The sequence below is a fragment of the Pleurodeles waltl genome, chromosome 10, assembly GCF_031143425.1.
Source record: "Pleurodeles waltl isolate 20211129_DDA chromosome 10, aPleWal1.hap1.20221129, whole genome shotgun sequence".
In the NCBI taxonomy this organism is placed as follows: Eukaryota; Metazoa; Chordata; class Amphibia; order Caudata; family Salamandridae; genus Pleurodeles; species Pleurodeles waltl.
In genome coordinates, this window is record NC_090449.1 from 28,907,481 (window position 1) to 28,924,572 (window position 17,092).

Consider the following 17,092-nt stretch of genomic DNA (forward strand, 5'->3'; position numbering starts at 1 on the left):
GGACCGATCTCCATTGACTTAAACAGGGCACCAAACACTGAACTGCACTACAGCACTGGGCTGCCTCAATGCCGCCCAAGATGGCCTGTTGGTGTAGCCTAGGACCCTGACCCGTACTCACCTTAAGTCCGGAGGAGAGGTCCTGTAAGCTGCTGTGGAGTACCTGTTTGCTGTGTATGTTTTCTCTCCCACAGGGTATCATTGCAGCTCAGAAAATTGCAACATTTCAAATCTGTGATAATTTCTATTGCAAAACGTAATTATCTGATCGTACTGCTTCTGGTGCCTAAACATATATGAAGATACTTGTTATTTTTGTAAATTGGTGTGGGCCTCCTTATTGAGTCGTGTGTCTAATGTACGGACTGTGTGCCTATGGTAAATGTCTAACACTTCTCTCGGCTAAGCCTGAGGCTGGTCAACCACACTACCCCCTAACAGAGCACCTTAGGATTTCTAGAGCAAGCCCCTGTCCACTAGTAAGGCAACCCCTGAACTATTTGCATGGAATATCTCATTTTGGTATACCACATAAAGAGCCAGCTTCCTAAATTAACTTGCTGCCTTTATTTACACTTTCCACCATCACCGGATAAAAACACTACATATTCTGAGTTTTGTGTTATCCAGATCTCTCTGCAAAACACTCAAAGATCTCATAAAAGGCACATAACTATCCATATCCTCCTGCTGTAAACTATACTCCACTTCCTGCATTAAAATTCTAAGCCACACAATGATTGTCCTTCCTAGACTAGCACTATTCAAAAACCTCCCATGGCGGCTGCGCCTCTTCTTACCAGAAAGCTCAGATGCATCTGAAATAAAGCTGCTCATTGATCTTCAATATCGGTCCATTCAAAGACACCAAGCCTGCCTGGCTGTGCTCTACTAAATACCTGTCCCAGCTTTGTGGAGCTCAAACACCTCCCTCCACCTGTCTCATCCATATGCCCTCCACAACCCTTGGCTCTCCCACCTGCAAGCAGGATCAAAAGGTACTCACTGCCCAGTCAACTATGCTGAGAGCCAGGGGATTCTGGGATTCCTTGGCAAATTTCCCATAAACATCTGATGTGTAACCTACATAAGCGAACACAAAGCTTTTTCTAGCACAACCTAATCAACAATTACCAAGAGCACTACATGAGGCATATACGGCAGGCGTGGAGAACGAGCAAGAGGCTCCTAGTGTAAATGTTCCCGCAGTACCTCATCTCCTGATGGGGTGGGGTACTAGTGCTTAGTATGCAGAAGGGAACCAACACTCTGCAGAATTACATCTATTTCAAGCAACCTGGAAGGAAGGATTCATTCGGTCATTCTCACTGCTCATGCCAATTCATGATTACATCGCTATGTTCTCAAGGCAGTAGTTATTTTAAGAGAGTCAGAATTTAGATAACCCTGTAATATTCTGCATCCATTTAAGGCCTGGTGCCTTCAATCTTAGTGATTCCTACCGAGACACTGGCACAACAAGTGTTTAATGTATATTTTGTTCCATAGGGCTCTTCGGTGAATCCAGGCGTCACACGTAGTAAATGCAGAATAAACAACCTGGGCTCGTGTAAATGGATGGGTTTTGCTACAGGAAGTGTGAAGACGCGGTTTGCGCTTTGTGTACGGCGTATATGAGGTTGCTATCAGCAAACCAGTTTAGAACGGAAGAAAGTATGGAACTGAGTTGCTATGCAAGTCAAAATCGTTAATTTGATGGTGAATCACTTTTTCCGTCATATATGTTCAATGTGTACAGCTTTGTTTCTCAAGAAAACATCGTATTTTCCCATGTTTTGCACCCATTTGACATAAATATATCTTTATCAAAATCTTGCAGTGTGCAGCATGACTTGCCCTTGATTCCATGGCGCGATGACACATTGCCTCATACCTGATGTACAGTTTGGTCCTGCAGTGCAGAAGAGCTCAGTGGTGGCCATAATCCAAGAACTGAACCAAACTTATGTCATGCAGTAACCCCTGAGAGGTTTTAATTTCGCTGATCTGGGCCCCCCCCCTTCGGAACTCGCTTCCACCAAAGAGTAAATTCCCCTTCGGCTTCCATGTAACCCGGAACCCAAGCTCTTGCAAGGAGGCTTTCTCAAATCATGACAGTCCACTCCATTCCATTCCATTCCTCCGGTTTACTTCTTCCTCGTCAGGCTCCACCCCGCCGCCCACCTATACATTTCGTACCTTGAAGCACATCGACACCACGCTAAATACAGTATAAGAAGCACGCAGTGTTGCCATCAGGCGTACACACTGGTCAAAGAGAATACTGTGCCAGGTAGAACTTTTGCTCTAGGAGATCAGACTTGTCGAGTAATGTATTGGGGTAAAATAGAGAGCACCAGAGATAACTAATACAGTGCTATGGAGTAATGGCCCTCTGACAGCGGAGCGGTGGAATTCTACCCATCAGTCAGCTGGCAAAGAAAAAGTCCTCGCTAATGACCAGAAATAATGTGTCTCAGGCTAATGTGACAAAGACCCTGGCCTTCGGAACACTGTGCCGGTAAGTAATGACCCTCTGAATATTGAGTCATGGATCAATGGCCTCCAATATGACGCCAGCTACATGGGCGTAGGAAGTGTGGGGGACGCGGGGGATATGTCCCCCCCAGATTTTGGAGTGGGGGGGACACGGGGGACAAGGGGACAGAATAATTTTCCCTTCTCTTCTGTATTTCGCAGGGCCATTAGCGCATGAAAGCGCTACCTATAATGGCCCTGCACTTGACCTGTGACCTGCCTCCAGGACACTTGCCCTCCTCTCCTTTGTTGTGCTGCAGCACACAAGGGATTCTTTCTCACCTTGCCCCACAGCCGCCTGCAGTCTGCACTTCTGAGAACAAAGGGAGACGAGAGGACCTTTGTTGATTGCTGTCTGCATCCAGTCCCTCCTGAGCCCTACCCTTCCCTTCCCTTCCCTTGAAAATCGAACCCTGAAGACAGCAGCAAAACTTCTGAAGATAAGGAGGTTTGGGTAATTAAATAAAGTATTGCCAAGTAACTCCCTTTCTTTTTAAATACAGTGCTGTGTTGCAGAGTATCTCCCTTTCTAAAAACAGTATTGTTGAGTTACTAGAGATATGAGCAGGGCGGGCTTTAGCGCGCTAGTGGCACCCTGTGCGCCAATGAATGTTAGGGCCCCCCTTTCTGCCACCTCTCTCTCTTCTCTCCTCTGTCTCCAGCTTGCCTGCCCCAGTGCTAATTATTGTCCCCTAAGTTGACATCCTGCCCCCCCAACATTTCTATCCCCGGTCTCTCCCTCAGCCTTCCTGGTATTTGTGAAAGCCCGCTCTGAAGGGCAAGGGCTGTCTGTAAATCTCATTTCCTGCCAATGGCCTGTGGATGCAAAGCCGGCACTGTAGCAGGTCACAGGCTTTACAGGACTTAACAGGCTGTGGTGGAACAGAGCCTGGCACTGCTGGATAGACAGCGGAGAGACTAGCACACAGCACGGGTCCCAGGAAGAACCAGATGGCCTGAGAGATGGACAGGGCTAGGTAAGGCAGCAGGGCCAGCTCTAGGGCGATGCAACTGGTGCTGCTGCACTGGGTGCTGACTTAGGATGGGGGTGCTGTGTTTGCAAGTATATTGTGACTTTAAAAGCACCTGCTTGGTGTTCCTTGCCACCAACAGTTTCAGGCAACAATAAAAATCTCAAGATAATTCCGGTGATTAATGGTGTTCCTGGAGAGAGATTGAAGTTTTGTCTAGTCGGAGTTTTGACTCATCATAACGTACAGGGTTACTATGCCTGCTACAAAGAACGTCTACATGCAGATCACAAAGTGTATATAATGTGAATAGGTCAGTGAGTTACTGCTTTTGTCCGATGCAGGAAAGTACCCTCTTTTTGGCATGGTTACCCCACTTTTTGCCTGTTGTCATTATGTTTTGACTGTGTTCACTGGGATCCTGCTAACCAGGACCCCAGTGCTCTCTCCCATTACATTTGGTTGCTTGGACCACACACACCCCACATTTGGCGTACTGGTGCCCCTTATAATTCCCTAGTATATGGTACCCAGGTACCCAAGGCATTGGGAGATCAGGGGTGCCCCATGGGCTGCAGCATGCATTATGCCACCCATAGGAGCCCATGTAAACTGTGTCTGCAGGCCTGTCATTGTAGCCTGCGTGAAAAGGTGCTTGCACCCTTTCACTTCAGGCACTGCACCAAGTCACTGTAAGTCACTCCTATGGCAGGCCCTCCTAGCCCCAGAGGGCAGGGTGCAAGTACCTGTGTGTGAGGGCACCTCTGCAGGAGCAGAGGTGCCCCCACAAACTCAGCTCCATTTTCCTGTACCTCGTGAGCGCGGGGAAGCCATTTTACGTGTGTACTGGACATAGGTCACCACCAGCTCCATAATGGCAACTCCGAAACCTGGGCATGTTTGGTAACAAACATGTCAGAATCATACGCCAATCCTATTGTTAGTATTGATTGTATGATTCCATGCACTTTGGGGGCTCCTTAGAGGATCCCCAGCATTGCTCCCATCAGCTTTCTAGGCTTTTCCGGGCAGCCCATGCTTCTGCCACCCCTCAGACAGATTTCTGCCCTCCTTCTGCTGCTTGAGCAGCTCATGCCCAGGAAGGCAGAACAAAGGATTTCCTTTGGAAGAGGGAGGCAACACCCTCTCCCTTTGGAAATAGGTGTTACAAGGCTTGGGAGGGGTAGCCTCGCCAAGCTACCGGTATGCTCTGGATTGCATATTTGGTGCCCTCCTTGCATAAACCAGTCTGTACCAGTTCAGGGACCTCAGCCTCTACTCTGGTGCCAAACTGGACAATGGAAATGGGCGTAACCACTCCCCTGTCCATCACCACCCCATGGGTGGTGCCTGGAGCTCCTCCAGGTGGCCACTTGATTCTGCCATCTAGAACCCAAGGTGGGCAGAGGCCTCTGTGAGCATCTGAGTGGCCAGGTCAGGCAGGTGACGTCACAGCCCCCTCCTAGGTGGTCACCCTGCTAGTTGACCAATCCCCCTTTCTGGGCTATTTAGGGTTTCCCTCTTCGGTGGGTCCTCAGATTCAATGTGCAAGATTCCAGCAGGACTCCTCTGCAACGTTTAGTTTGACTTCTGGACACTGGAACCGCAACTGGACTTCACAGGAACCTACAATCTGCAGCTCCAGCAACGACTTCGTCCTGCAACATTGTTTCTCTGGCTCCTTCTAGCAACTGCAACATTTGCCCGGCTGTGCTTCCTCTGATGGCAGCAAGTCTTCATTCTGCAGGAGAAGAAAGAAGGAAAATTCCTTGGAGTGAAGGAGTCACTTAGCTGCATCCGCAGGCACCAACTGCAACAACGACAGGCTGCGTGGATCTCCTCTCCTCTTGAGCTGCGTGGATCCTGAATCAGGGGTGGTAGTCTGGAGTGGTCTCCTTGGTCATCTCTACCAGCTGTCCAACTTTGGAGTCGGTAGGTCCTTGCCTTACCATGCAGGACAGTACCCCCATGCACTGCGTCTCTTGCAGTTACCAAGGCCTGTTGTTTTCTCCTCCAAGGGATCTTCAGGCTCCATGTGGCCCCAGCCCCCTTCTCTGTGAAGCACAGCCCTCAACGCGCTTCGCCTGCGACGTAGGACCTCTCTCCAGGGGTGCTGCGTGGGCCTCTCTGCAGCTCCTGGGCCCCTTGCCTGTAGGTCTTCTGTGGGGGTTGCCTCTCCTTCTCCAGACTCTCTGCCTTGCTGATGGTCACCTGGGACTCCCCTCCATGGGTTGAGTCCCCCTGGGCCTTGCTGGTCCCCGGCAGCTCCACTTTTGACCTACTGCGGCATTTGTCTTTGCCAAGGCTTGCTGGTGGGTTTTCCACACCACAGACTGACTGCAATTCTTCATTCGGCGTGGGACATCGACTGCATCAGCTAGGAACTCTTCATCTGCTCCAGTGCTGCATTGCTGACCGTCTTCTCCCCCCGTCCACCAACTCCTGCATCCACAGATGGGCGGGTAGTGGCTCCTGTCACAACCTGACACTCCTACGTAAACTGGATTTGGTCCCCTTATTTCCCAGGTCTTCCTCTTCCAGGATCCACCTATAGTTTTTTTGCAGTCTTGCCTGCGTTTTGCAATATCCTTCTCTGAAGTCCTTTTGGTGGGTTGGGGAAAAACCAGTAACTTACCTCTTTTCTCATGGTCGCTGGGGGGCATTCTGGTACTTACATTTGGGGTTTCCCAGTTCCCGCAGCTCTCCTCTACTGATTACACTTCCTTGCATGGGGACCCGGCTTTCGCATTCCACTTTTTAAGTATATGGTCTGGTCCCCTCTAGGCCTTCAGTGTTGCCTATTGCTTTTCACTGTTTTCTATTGCTTTTTATGCCAATTTCTGATTGCTACTGTACATATAACAGTGTGCTATTTACATCCTATTGGAGTATTGCCTATCTAGTTTTTTAGTGTTTGTGGTACTGTAATAAGGAACCTTTAATTTCGTAACACACATTTCTTTCATATGTGTAAGTGTTGTGGGACTACAGTGGTATTGCATGATCTTTGCATGTGTCGTAAATAAGTCTTGGCTGCTCATCCACAGCTACAGACACTGTCTACACTTCACTAATAAGGGGATACCTGGACCTGGTATAAGGTGATAATACCATAGGTACTCACCACACACCAGGCCAGCTTCCTACATCAGAGAGCCCGCTCCTTTTTTGTCACCTGCAATTTATAAATGATAAATTAATATAGAACAGTGAGCAATGAACTCATCAAAGAGCTGCATGCAAACATCAAGGTATAGATTAGAGCGTCATGATTTCCCCCCACTTTTTGATTAACTTAATGTTGCAAAACAAGTTAATTTGAGCGCAAATCAATTCTTAATATTAAAGAGAGCCCCCAACCATGGTGTTATGTTTTTAATTCAGAGTTTGTGCTTCTCCAGATAAAGCACTCTGAAACTATACCTGCTACCAGTATGGATGACCTGTGACACCTACACCTTGTACTCCTCTGTCTTATGTAACATTTCATATACAATGATTCACACATATATGATGATTGTCTCTGCGTACTGTCTGTGTGATGTAAAGTGCTTTGACACCCTAGACTGGTATGAGGGCTGAATGATGGAACAACACATGCGTATATCATGCATGCCTTAACATTGCGGTCTCAACAACGACCGCGTCTTTACTACTCATGCCTTTACAACAAATTGCTGTAAAAGAATGTTTGGTAAAGGAACATGCGTGGTAAATTCTCCTAGCCCTGCCCCCTTACACCTGATACCATACTCCACCCCTCCAAGCACTTATAACTGCCCCTGCCCTGAGACCTAATCCCCCTGCCATGAGCCCTAAAAGTAACCCTGCCCTGTCCTTAAAACTACCCAGCCCCCAGTCTGAACCCTAAAACCTACCCTGAACTGCCCTAAAAACTACCTTGACGCCTCTGCCCCCCTGAACCCTAAAACCTACTCCGCTCTGTCCTAAATACTACATGACCCCCACCCTGTTCCCTAAAACCTACCCCACCATGCTAGCCCCAGATCTGTGGTAATGGCAGCGTGGTCAATGCATTGCATTGCATTGATTGCCTTGTAAGGGATATTTCCCGGTATGAGTGGTGCTATAAAACGAATGAAATGCATCTGAGAGAGTTGTGATGGATTGTAGTGAGGGAATCCGTGGCGGAGGTGGTCACTGGGGGGGCGCCATCAAACAATGTCGCACAGGGCGCCACCAGCATTAAGGCCGGCCCTGTTAGACAGCACAGCAGTTCACAGGAAGGCGGCAGCACAGGGACTGCCACTTGACAATCAGACAAGGACCTAGCAGCAATCATAGGCCTTACTGACCTTCACAGGCAGGCGGGGGGCCAGAGACTGACACAGCCTGACTAGAAAGAAAGCTCCTAACAGGCAGCACAGTGCATTGCAGGCAGCACAGGAATCGACAGGAAGCACTGCGCCCAGCAGGCAGTACATGCCTCTTAGGACTTCACACAGGCAAACAGCAGCACAGAACTTGTCGCTGCCTAATAGGCAGCCAGGGGCCCAGCAGACCGGGAATTGATGGCTGCACAGGACTCGACTGGAGGCAACCGCCTCCCCCCAACGCGCCCCCCCCCTCCTCCCCCACGGCAACCCTTCTGGGTGCAAACTTTGTGCAGAGGGCCTACCTCAGGGTTGTCCCTGTCCCCCCCAGAAATTTTGTGTCTCCTACGCCCCTGGCCAGCTAATAAAGGCTGCCAACATCGTGCCTCCTGATTATATTTGCAAGTGATCAATTTTCCAGACTTCAGCGATTAATAATGTTCTAAGAGATGATACCAGAGAATAAGAGCTTCAAAGAGGAAATGGACGGTAATCCACCTCTTGCACAATGAGTCTTCCGAAGAACACACTACACACAATTGTTTGTCGCACCCATACCCCCGGGTTTTTCTGCATGACACTATGCATTTATGACACCGACTGGGAGATCAGCCTGCTGTTTGTGCACAAACTCTTGAAAGAAGCTCAACTTGACAATGTTCTATATAAACGTGGCCTGCTGCACAGTAAAACGAATCTCTGTTGTAGCCAGGCACTAGAAGCCTGGACTGTAAACGTGGCTGGTTTTCTTTATAAAAAGACATTAGCAACCCTAAGTATGAACTGGCACCCATTGACTTTAGAAGTGAAGTAACCAACATAATTTATAGGACAGAGTTATGGGAACAGGTTAACATATGATACAGAAGATCTTCACACAGATCCCATCAATGGTATGAAGCCTTTGCCACGTGCTAGTCTCCTTCCCTTCTGCTCTGTTTGACAAACATTTATTTTCCCAGGGTATTTTTTCACACATCTCAAAGCGGGCGCACCACGACTCCCAGAAGCCCCCTTAGCCCTTGCAGGGTAGAATCACTTACAGGGCTGACTGGAGAGCCGGACTGATTGTTTTGAAGTGAAGGTGAGGAATTCCAGATCTATGAAGATCCATTCTGTGTGCTCCATGGGTCTGATCCGGCTCCCATGATATAGTTTGTATATAAAGCAGCTGGGAGTCTTGGTGAATGGACTTTGTATTCCTGCTTATCTAGATCAGATGCCACTCTTTGTATACAGTGGGGTTCTCTATTCAAGACACAAGCTTCATTCTAACGAGAGGTAGTTGTCCTCAAACTGCTTAAGAATGAATCCACAAACATCAGGTTGTTTTTCTTTCATGGCAAGCACTGTAAATTATCCATTCAGCTAACGATGAAAGGTTTAAGTTGGTATGGTCACACCTCTCTCTTCACCAATCGGGCTAAGTCTTTGGTTTTGCTTAGAAGTTCATGGACGGAAGATGGGTCTTCACATAAAGGATACTGCAAAGCAAAGCGGTGTTTAGGTTTGCCATCCCTACCCTGTGCCACCTTACAGACGGCGGTGCAAACTATGTTTTTGTCTATAGGATTCCAGTAATGCAGACCCTGCCCTATATAGATGTGGATTGGGCTGCCTGGCAAAAGTCGCCAAGGCTGACAAGTTCTTGGGAAATTCCCTCAGAGTCCATGACTCTTTTCTCCTTGCCAGGATAATTCATTTCTCGAACAGGGGAAAGAGATGACTTCTTTCTTTTTACAGGGTCAAATGGATGCCTCAGTCTGATGCAGAAAACCGCACCATAAGCAGGCTACATCACATTCCCATAAAATAGTGCTTTAAAGTAGTAACAAGAAGCACCATGGGAGACCTAGTGCTAACAAACTCTCTGTGCAGCACTTATGGAAACATAGCGAGGCACATCATTACAGATGGCAGCCACCATGCCACGTCCTAGTGCTCAATGTAGAGTACAAAGTGGGCAGACATGAGGTTCAGAGGCTCAACACTGGTAAATTATTATGCTCAAAAACTTACAAATCAGTGATACAGTACTATTTGTAATACTGTGTGTAATTCTAATACAGTATTATTTGTAATCTGCCACCATCTTAAAAAGCTGTTGAAAACCGCAAAAGCCCCTGGTGAAAAGAATATTATTTCCAGGACCGGATAAACCAGTCTTCAAACTCTGACAGAGGGCTAGAGGACCATTCTGCCTGGCTTTTGGAGGAGTCGGTCTATCTTGATGTACCGTGCTGAAGCGCCTGGAAGGCTGAGCGCCAGGAGACACAACAGCAGTGTGTGAACAGGAGCAGACGCCAACACAACCCGAAAGTCTCCTGGGAAGGCTAGCAGTGAATCTTCTGCTCCTGTGCCACAGCCTCAAAGCAGCGTGACCAGAAGACCACGGTGGCCGGACACGGACACGTCACAGATGTGGTGCAGAAACTCTGCCTTTGGCAACACCGTCTGAAAAAAAATACTTAAAAATTACAAAATTCTGAACACAATCAACTGTGACCAACATCAGTCTTTCTAGTACAGCAGAGACCTGTGTGTGATGGTTCATTCACCATATGTTGTGCGAAGAGGTTTTCACATCATTTGGGGAAAAAAACAAAAACGACCACAGTGTCGATCCAAGAGCTCGGCAGCGTGCTTTCCTAATCAGTTGATTTTCATAATCTTCAGATATCTCCACCACCAGCTCCCAACAAGATAATGGAAGGCTTTGGAACCCCTCAGGATTTTCATGCCTTCTTGCCCTATCCAAACTCAAATGATTTTTTTTAAACTCACCGGAAGTACAGGATTCAACATGTATCTGCAGATCGTTCTTCACTTTTTAATGGTTTTTATACTTTTTTGCAGAATTCCCTCCTTTCCAGGTATTTCCTACCATTTTTCAATTGGTCGAGGCTAGTGGCACCTGACTGTTGTATGTATCCATTTTATCCAGCAGCTACTGTAATTGGGTTTTCATTCATTTGCTTCTGTACCTTAAAAGTACGGTGCTTAGGCATAAGCGCCCAATAAATTAATATAGTAAATATTATTATGACCAAGGCCCCACTGATTACTTATAAAACCTTTTATTGTAATTTCTCAAGTTTGCAAACACAAACCTTTTTGTGGCTCACATGGTCAAATGGATGCGAACAGTTAATTTTTAGTATTTTTTTATAATAAATATTCGGCTTTGTCTCACCTTACAGTCTTCTCTTCTGCAAGTGACTTCCTCCAGCCCCTCCCAGTAGTCAAGGTATGTGGCAACATATGCCAACCTACAGTACAGTGTGGTGAGAGGTATACTATTGTGAGAGAATATGTGCACAACAGTTACTGGGCAAAGTAAGCAAACTTATCAGGTACAGTGTGGCAAGCGTATGTGCCCGAATATAAATCAAAACAAGGCGCCGCGTCTAGGCAGTACCGGCACGTGAGTGATTTTCCTGTAAAACTCTCACCCTTCAGGGAATCCTGAAGGCATGCTTCATCTTAGAGTTTCATGGTTGAGTCAAAACGTTTCACCGCAGGCTTCAACTTGATCTTTTTCAGGGCGCACTTACAGATATTTCAAGTACTCCCAACAGTAAAGGCTGCCTTATGCATAACTGCAACAAACGTTATTATATGGGGAATTGCACCCCCTCGCACATACTTCCAATCATACCATGTATATACCTTATGCTCACGCAGTGTGGTGAGAGAAAATCTGCCCATCGGTCACTCTGCTGAGGACATATGCTCCTCAGGTCCAATGTGGCGAGTCTCTGCGCCCCACTTAATGTGCCAAGAATATATTCTCATCAGGTACAGTGCTGATCCATTACTGTGCCAAGGATACATGCTTATCTGGCACAGTGTGGTGAGAGTACGTGCACACCAGTGGGTCACGTGTAAGAAGCGCTGGAACAGCATGAGATAACCAATCGAAGATGAGGTATAAAAGGAGGACATAACAGGCAACGTCTACGACCTTTCTGTTGAGAAGATTGGTCTCATCACTACCATAGGAGAATTGGACTTTCTCTGTATACTTTGTTTTAATAATTTGGAGTGGTGCACCGCCTTCATAGTTTATAACGTCTACGACCCCATTGCATCCATCTTCCATCGATTTATCGCCTTACCTCGGTGTAGTGCTTCTAATGCATGATCACTCTGGACTCTGCACAATACACCTCTTATCATTCGTCCACAGTCCGTCTAGAACTCCGCCTTCTTGGCATTTCTTACTTATGTCATTCTCTCTACAACTTTGTGCTCACCGTTCCCATCAGTTATTGTACTAGGCAATAAATATATTCTCTGTGGCCATTGGTTTCTCTGCAAAAACCATACGCTTCTCAGGTCTGGTGTAGCGAGAGATGCTGTGCACCCCAGCCCATGTGTCAGGAAGCACATGATCATTGGTCACCCTGCAAAGGTATATATAGCCTATATATAATATAGGTAACACCCCGTCGGAGATTATATGCAGTCAACCAGGTGCCAGAGAAGAAATTCTTCAGTTACTGTGCAAAGAACATACGGTCACAGGGTGCCAGGGAATGAATGTTCATCAGTTACAGTGCAAACGAATACATACCGGTCTATCACCTACCGGAAAATATATACAGTTATTAGGGTGCCTGAAAATCAGTTACTGTACAAAGAATGTATGCCGATCAGTTATGGTGCTAGAGAATATATGCTCATCAATCACTATGCCACAGAATACATGGCTATTCTGCCAGAGAACACAGTTACTGAGTCAGAGAATACGAAGCTATTGTGCCGGGGAATACACAGGTATTGTGCCGGGGAATACACAGGTATTGTGCCGGGGAATACACAGGTATTGTGCCGGGGAATACACAGGTATCGTGCCGGGGAATACACAGGTATCGTGCCGGGGAATACACAGGTATCGTGCCGGGGAATACACAGGTATCGTGCCAGGGAATACACAGGTATCGTGCCAGGGAATACACAGGTATCGTGCCAGGGAATACACAGGTATCGTGCCAGGGAATACACAGGTATCGTGCCAGGGAATACACAGGTATCGTGCCAGGGAATACACAGGTATCGTGCCAGGGAATACACAGGTATCGTGCCAGGGAATACACAGGTATCGTGCCAGGGAATACACAGGTATCGTGCCAGGGAATACACAGGTATCGTGCCAGGGAATACACAGGTATCGTGCCAGGGAATACACAGGTATCGTGCCAGGGAATACACAGGTATCGTGCCAGGGAATACACAGGTATCGTGCCAGGGAATACACAGGTATCGTGCCAGGGAATACACAGGTATCGTGCCAGGGAATACACAGGTATTGTGCCAGGGAATACACAGGTATTGTGCCAGGGAATACACAGGTATCGTGCCAGGGAATACACAGGTATCGTGCCAGGGAATACACAGGTATCGTGCCAGGGAATACATAGTTATCATGCCGAAGAACACACAAGCTATTGTGCCAGAGAAAACATAGGTACTGTGTCATGGAATACGCAGTTATCGCACCAGAGAACATGTAGAATACATAGGTACTGCGCCAGAAAATACGTAGCTATCGCGCCAGACGATACGTAGCTATCGCGCCAGACGATACGTAGCTATCGCGCCAGACGATACGTAGCTATCGCGCCAGACGATACGTAGCTAACGACACTGCTACTACAGTATACACGTGCTTGAAGACGACCGAGGAAACTTCGGATCCGCTGTTCGAATCTGTGCCATTCCCTTCACTGCAGGCCACCGGTCTCTTCCGTGGATCGGTACGGACAGGACCTCAGAACAGGTACTGGATTCAGGTATTCCACTGTACTGCTGAGTACTGGTCCGACTGAGTGATCTGTACAGAAAGGGCAAGTCGGATCCGCTGCTGGAAATCGTTCAAGTCACTCCACTGCAGGCGACTGGTCTATCCCGTGAATCAGTACAGGGAGGACCGCAGAACAGCTGTTGGAATCCAGTTATTCTACTGCACAGAACCGGTCTATCCCAATGATCGGTATAAAAAGAAGAACACGAATCCGCTGTTGGTCTCTTATCAATGCTCTCCACTGCAGGCGACTGGTCGGTCTCATGGATCAATATAGAAAAAACATGTACGGAAGTGGCACTTTATGTATGGTTGCTCCCCACGTTTTTGGACTCATGCTGCTGGTTTTTCAACTCAGAGTGCACAGAGGTCTCCTACCCAGACCTCTGTGCCAGTTCCCTGACCCCAAAGCGTGTATGTTACATTAGCTATACTCAATTGGCATAGGCTGACTCGTCTAAAAAGTCCCTAGTATATAGTACCCAGCGCATCTAAGTTAGAGAGTCACCACAGGGATTTGAGCACTGGTTGTGCCACCCAGAGTGTTACACAAGTAAAACAAGTGCCCCAGTCCGCCACTGCAGACTGTAAGAGCAGCTTTAAACTGCTAGCCTAACTTTGCCGTTTAAAGCAATGGCACAGCCAAACCCCGCTCTGTAATACTACAAGAACCCCTCTATGGCAGGCCTCCAGAGAACCTAAAACAGGGTGCAACATATTTACATTTTCAAACAACTTGTTACATTAAGCCCAACTTGATGCTCAGATTGCAGTGTTTTACCTCCCTTCTGCAAGAAGCCACACTGGCGTTGGCCCAAAAGGCAGGCCTCAAGGGAGAGGCCCTTTTTGAAGGGCAAATGAGTAATACTTGAGAGAGGGATTGCTCTGTTGCCTTGGTAGACAGGCTGACACTAGTTAGGTAGGAACCTTCTGTACATTATACTACAACAGAGGGCCTGACTGTGCCGGGGATTGATCCCTTTTGTACATAATACTACAGAGGAGGACCTCACAGTGCTGGAGACCCCTACCTTCTATACATTATACTACAATGGAGGGCCTGACTGTGCCGTGTACTCCTACCTTCTGTACAGTATACTACAACGGAGGGCCTGACAGTGCCACTTTGTCCATCATACTACAACGGAGGGCCTGACAGTGCCACTCTGTCCATCATACTACAACGGAGGGCCTGACAGTGCCACTATGTCCATCATACTACAACGGAGGGCCTGACAGTGCCGGCGACTGGTCCCTTCTGTACATTATACTACAACGGAGGGCCTGACAGTGCCGGGGACTGGTCCCTTCTATACATTATACTACAACGGAGGGCCTGACAGTGCCGGCGACTGGTCCCTTCTGTACATAATACTACAGAGGAGGACCTCACAGTGCTGGAGACCCCTACCTTCTATACATTATACTACAATGGAGAGCCTGACAGTGCCAGGGACTGGTCTCTTCTGTACATTATACTACAACAGAGGACCTGACAGTGCCAGGGACTGGTCTCTTCTGTACATTATACTACAACAGAGGATCGGACAGTACAGGGGACTTGTCCCTTCTATACTACAACGAAGGGCCTGACCATGCCGGGGACTGGTGGCCACTGCCAATTTTACTACAAAGGAGGGCCCACAGTGCCACTCTGTCCATCATACTACAACGGAGGGCCGGACGGTGTCAAGGACTGGTCCCTTTTGCACATTATACTACAACGGAAGGCTGATAATGACGTGGACTGGTACCTTCTGTACATTATACAACAATGGATGAACTGACAGTGCCGGAGACTGGTGCCCTCTGCCCAGCATACTACAAAGAACGCTCCTGACAGTGCCAGGATCTTGTGCCCTCCATCCATTATACTAGAGAGCCTGACGGTGCCAGGGACTGGTGCCTTTTGTACAATACACTACCACAGAGGGCCCGATCGTGCTGGGAATGGCGCCTTCTGTACATTGTACTAAACGGTGGGCCCAATAGTGCTGAGGAATGGGGACCTTTGTCCATTGTACTACAAAGGAGGGCCTGATAGTGTCAGGGACTGGTGCCCTCTATCCATTATACTACAACGGAGGGCTTGACAGTGCCAGTGACTGGTCCCTTCTGTCCATTATACAACAATGGATGAACTGACAGCACCGGGGAAGGGTGCCCTCTGTCCATTACGCTACAAAGGAGAGACTGAGACGCAGTAGACAGGTGCCTTCTGTACATCATACTACAACAGAGGGCCCGACAGTGCCGGCGACTGGTCTCTTTTGTACTTTATAATATGACACAGGGCCTGACAGTGCCGGGGACTGATCCCTTTTGTACATTATACTACAGAGGAGAACCCAACAGTGTTGGGACCCCTACCTTCTATACAATATACTGCAACAGAGGGCCTGACAGTGCCGGGGACTGGTCCCTTCTGTACATTATACTACAATAGAGGGCCTGACGGTGCTCTGGACTGGTGCATTTTGTACATTATACTACAACAAAGGGTCAGACAGTGCTGGGGACTGGTGCCATCTGTACATTGTACTACTAAGGAGGGCCTGAATGTTTCTAGGGACAGCTGTCCTCTGTCCATTACACTATAATGGAGGGCCCGACAGCGCAAGGGATTTGTGCCCTCTCAACTATTATACTACAACGGAGGGTCCACAGTGCCACTCTGCCCATTATACTACAAAGGAGGGGCTGAGAGGCCGTGGACAATTGCCTTCGGTCCATTACACTACAACAAAGAGCCTGAAAGTGCTGTGGACTGGTGCCTTTTGTACATTATACTACAAGGGTGGGCCTGACAGTGCTGTGTACTGGTGCCCTCTGTCCATTATACTACAATGGAGGGCCAGACAGTGCAAGGCATTTGTGCCCTCCCATCTATTATACTAGTGCGGAGGGACCACACTTCCACTCTGTCAATTATACTACAATGGAGGGCCTGACAGTGCCAGGGACTGGTGCTCCCTGTCTGTTATACTACAACAGAGGGCCTGACGGTGCCAGTGACAGGTCCTTTATGCACGTTATACTACAACGGAGGGCTGATAGTGTTGTGAACTGGTGCCTTTTGTACTTTATAACACAACGGATGCACTTACAGCGACCAGGACAGGTGCCCTTCGCCCATTGTACTACAGCGAAGGCCGATAAAGCCAGAAACTGGTACGTTCTGTAAGTTCTACTACAACAGAGGGCTGATAGTGTTGTGGACTGGTGCCTTTTGTACATTATAATACAATAAATGCACTGACAGTGACCGGGACAGGTGCCCTCCATCCATTAGATTACAAAAGGAGGTCCTGACAGTGCCAGAGACTGGTACCTTCTGTACGTTCCACTACAGCGAGGTGCCCGACAGTGCCGGAGACCGGTACCTTATGTACATTCTACTACAACGGAGGGCTGAGAGTGCGTGGACTGGTGCCTTTTGTACA

At 48.0% G+C, this 17,092-nt stretch overlaps 1 protein-coding gene across 2 annotated transcripts in view; it reads right to left on the reverse strand.

Moving 5' to 3' along the window:
- LOC138260967 (rho guanine nucleotide exchange factor 3-like) overlaps positions 1–17,092 on the reverse strand; it is a 197,999-nt gene that overhangs the window by 86,873 nt on the left and 94,034 nt on the right. The gene's annotated exons all lie outside the window — the stretch shown is intronic.